The 4,650-nt window shown below is 47.5% G+C and overlaps 1 non-coding gene across 1 annotated transcript; it reads left to right on the forward strand.

Annotated features, from left to right (window-relative positions):
• Nucleotides 1-2,640: 2,640 nt before the first annotated feature.
• On the forward strand, nucleotides 2,641-2,799 carry LOC146205659 (U1 spliceosomal RNA). Its single transcript, XR_014704620.1, has one exon. It is a non-coding gene; the product is annotated as a U1 spliceosomal RNA (small nuclear RNA).
• The last annotated feature ends 1,851 nt before the right edge of the window (nucleotides 2,800-4,650 follow it).

Below are 4,650 nucleotides of genomic sequence, written 5' to 3' on the forward strand. Positions count from 1 at the left end.
GGTTGATGGCCTGAAAGGTACTGAAGGACGCGGCAGTTAGAACGCCGTCACTCGAGGTTAAAATCCGGAGACGGCATGCAAAAGACGCCCACGTGTTTTACCATGCCGGTTAGGATCTCATCACCACCACAACCGCCACCAACGACCCTTCATGGCTTGTGTTCTATTGTTTAAGATTTATGACAGATGAAAGAGTTAGTCTAGAAAGGGACAAAAAGGCCTTTGTCGTGCATCCATGTTTTGTATTGGTATGTATTAGTGTGAATTTCGAAGAAAAACGTTTTTACTGACGGTAATATTGGCATACGTTTAACTCTCTTGAGGAGGTCTCCTCCTGGGCCTCTGCACAGCGGGAATTGGTACATCGGCACCGGAAGCATTATGCCGACTAAGTCTCCATACACGTTTTTCCTCGTGGCATTACTCAGGTCGTCCATAGAGAATCACAAGTGCAACATCCTGTAGGAGAGCGCCACTTAACTCAGGTACCCCCTCACTGCACCACTCATGGTTTAAGAGGAGCAAGCAAATTCGGGCAGCATGCAGACGGCCCAACCGGAATATATTACTGTCCTTAAAAAAACATCCTTTTGATTCCGAAGGAACATAAAGCGCAATGCAACTTCTCGAAAAAATAAATGCACTACATATTGCCCAAGCCCCCCTTTGTTCCCATTTATGAGCAAGTTTGTTCCACTTGACCGTTCCCAAGTTGGTTGGTTGGTTTGTGGGGTTTAACGTCCCAAAGCAACTCAGGCTATGAGAGACGCCGTAGTGGAGGACTCCGGAAATTTCGACCACCTGGGGTTCTTTAACGTGCACTGACATCGCACAGCACACGGGCGCCTTGCTTTTCGCCTCCAGCGAAAAGCTGCCGCCGAGGCCGGGATAGAGGCCCGTGTGATGCCCCAGTTATACGGCTCTTTTCGAGGTGGAGAGCAGGAATTCCACACGAAATAGGGCCAGTAATAGCTTTAATCAGAGGTGGATGCCCCCGCTCACCCGGCGGTCGTAAGGTGGCGTCTTTACGCCACTGCGGTGATCCGGTGTTTAAGGTGGGAGATGATGACCATAACTGCAGGCAGCGCTGATGATGACTGTTTACACGGCGCGCTCGATATGCGCGCCGGCACGGCTAGCGACCTGTCTTCGTATTTTCAAGCAGTCGTCCCTCGGGAGGCGAGGCTGGGTCGACCTGCTCTAGCGAGTCTCTCGTTCCTCTCAGCTCTGTGGCCCTTCTGCGGCATTCCTTGCCACCTCGGGTCATTTCTTCCCGTTCTCAGAACCCTCGCCCCCCCCCCCCCCCCCCCCCTCGCAATAGACGTTTGCGCCTCATCACACTTTAAAAGGGTGTCCAAATCCTCTAGACTTTTTGTTTGCCGAACTGCCATCCGTGTAATGAGCGTCATCAAGGGATAGTTTTAAGGTCAATGTCTTTATAGGCTCAAGGAAAGGCGCAGTATCTGTAAAACTAGCAATGTTGTTGTTCTATTAAATACGAGACCTACTTGTTCTTATGGTTGCTTCTTGATTGCCAGATGGCCCGCCGAGCGCGCGGCGTCCGCCAGCTGCGGAGGTTGCTAGGCAACGGCTCTGTGCCTCCCGCCACGCGAAACTCCTCGTTCGTGGGCAATGTAGCTTTCGCTACAATCAATCCGGAGCCCTCCACTACGGCACCGCTTTCACTCTTTCCGCGTTCACTCGCAGTTTCCTCTCCTCTCTCGGCGCGGTTCAGGTGTCAACAGAACAAGTGTGAGAGATACTGCGCCTTTCCTTCTTTGTGAACCAATTTTTTATATAAAGGTATGCGTGCAATGAGCTACAGGCTGTGTTAAGGCATTTCGCATCTTATTAAGGCGAAACCAGAGCGTCAACCTAGATTTTTTTTCTTCAATTTCTTCCTTCATTTCTTCCCGGAGCAAGACTATTAAATATATTCTGTAAAGGCCCTATAAAATAATGGGTGTGCGGGGGAATGTAGGTATGGAGACAAACAAATAAATATCCCGGTGATCATAAGCTTACTTCTAGGACTCAAAATCTCAGGGATTTGTCGCTATATCTGAGGTATATCGCAAGAATAAAGGGCAATACCACGCGATGTCATGCAGCAAGCTCTCCAGCTAGTTAAATCTCTTTCGAATGGGTATAGTGCAATGCTACCGCTAACACCTTCATTGTTTATTTTCTGTCTCTGTGTGATGACTCTATTCATGTCTACGTTGCTTTCGGTCTAAGGCATCCTGGATCGCTTCCGGATGCATAGCCAGTCAACGAAGCGCGCCTGGCTCTAAACACACCCATCGTCATCATCGAAATACGCTCATCACGTGAGTGCATGGCTCCGTGCTCAGGTGCATCACGTGAGCTCGCTGCTCCATGACCAAGTGCCTCTAGGAGGAACAAAATAAACTGAAACAGCCTATCAATTGTGCAGTTTACCTAAAAAAGTTTCTGTTTCTGCACATAGTCGAATATCAGACGCGCGCAACATATGTCTACCGCTCACATGCGTCTTGTTTCCACAACGACCAGCCAGGTAGTGAGGAATATTTTTTCGAAAGGAAGCTGTCCGCACTGAAGCAATATTGGCGGACGCTGTAGGCCGGGTCTGTACTGGTACTGAGAGACAGCAAGTGATTACTGCATCGTGTTGGAACTCGGCTTTCAGAAAGGCCGAGTTCCCGGGTGGAGGCCGTCCATTGGACTGCGGTCGGCTGATGCCCGCCACTTCTCCAACCGGAGAAGCTGGAGCACTAAATTTTTGGTAGTTGGGGTTGGCGTACGCGCCAACCCCTGCACTGAAATGAAAAGACAGACCGAATCTCATCCCCAGTGGTAGCCGGCCATCTGCATGCCAGACGAGCATACAACGTATAGTCTATGAAGGGTAATATTTGCCAAGTGTGCTAGAGGGGCACCTAGTGAACGCGGATATTAGTTACTAACATATGTTTGTGGCGTGTACTGATGTTACAGTAACAAAATTTAAAAAAAATATTACATCAAAGTGATGAAGAAATGTCGTTGAAAAGGCGCTATCGTGTTGCTGTTAGGGCGAAGCTTAAGCGTCTCACAAATCCTTAGAGCGTAAAGTGTACAAATCGGGTTTCAACTTCGGATTTCGCCTCTGTGGATCGAATGACCTCGACCTAATTAGATGTAGGTGTCCAACAAAAAATGATACATAATCGCGCAATTATAAGGTGTTATTAAAGGTTGTGCTGTGTCACTCTTAATGCGAAGCCTGATTGTGCCCGAATTCGAAACTTAAAACCGTTTAAAATCTTTCTTAATCGTGCAAAACAATGCGCAACAGCTTTCGGCCGTATAACTACGTTCAAGCACCGCTTTACCACTCCCTCCCCCAAGTTTTCTTCCTCCATCGTCCCTAAATTAGTTCCCTGCGTAAAAAAAAAAAAAAAAAATAGCGGTGGTCCAGCTCTGGTTAACCCTATAGTTTAATTACGAAAACAACGGCGGAAGCTTCTTTTGCCTGCTACATTATTCCCCTATCACGCCCTATCACTGTAAGGTGCTGCATTATTGGGGACACTTAAGCTGAGTCTTTAAGGGTATGACGCCAAAGCGTAAGCTACCATCCCACATATAAAGTCACGCTTCAACCAACTTGGTTGAAGCGTATGGACGTACCTGCTGCTCGTAGCGGTAACAAGAATGCAAACGGTTCTGGCAGTCTGATTCCGATATCACCCTCCCATATGAAAGGAGCGACCCGAGTGACAGCTCCTGCCCGTGCCATAGGGATAACGTGAATTCAAATGTCATGACAGGCTAATTCTTTTTTTTTTTTTTTTTTTTTTTTTTTTTTTTTTAAGGAGGAGACGCTCGCTACGCCTCTTCACGGCTTTGCTGCTGCCATCCGAGGTCTCGCTTTGGCGTTCGGAATGTTGCTTTCGCAACAAAACAATTAATTATATCAATTTCCGCCTCGGCTGAAGTGAGTTTGAAGGAAAGTGAATGTATAGGTTAGAACACAAAAAGATTAACGTGTGAAATAGTCTGGCGATTGTATTCTCATTAAAAGTAAAGAAAAATGTGATTTGGTTCACAGGAAAAGGAGAGGCTTCGTAATTATCACACTTCTCCTTGGACACCCGGCCAGCGCCGTAGGCGAAAGGGGGAAAATAAGGGTTTGGAAGAGATTCCGCGTAGTTGAGGGCTCTTGAATAATTTCGACCACCTGGAGGATTTTAACGTGCACTGCACGTGCCGGAACACACGGACGCCTTTGCGTTTGCCAGCATGGAAACGCTGCCGCCGCGGTCGGGTTCGAACTAGGCAACTCCGGCTCAGTAGCCGAGCGTCTTGACCACTGAGCCTCAGCTTATTTGCAGAGCGGAAATTTTGGCGACGCACTGATGCTCTACAGTTAACGTGCGTGCGGTAAATGCCTCCCGTTGGCCGACATTCCTAGGGGACCTTTGTTTTAACGTGCATCGACTGCGCGACTCTACAATATTTCTTACATACACTCTAAACACAGTAACCTTTAATGGAACTTTTAGATGTCAGTAAACGATGTAACAAAGGTTACAAGTCGCCAGTTCTCATATTTTGGTCAGGTTTTATTTATCTTTGCACAGACTAAAGTTACAATGGCCAATTTTTAAAGCGTTTCAAAGGTTA

This window comes from Amblyomma maculatum, chromosome 1 (genome assembly GCF_055883805.1).
Source record: "Amblyomma maculatum isolate TAMU_Amacu chromosome 1, ASM5588380v1, whole genome shotgun sequence".
Lineage (NCBI taxonomy): Eukaryota > Metazoa > Arthropoda > Arachnida > Ixodida > Ixodidae > Amblyomma > Amblyomma maculatum.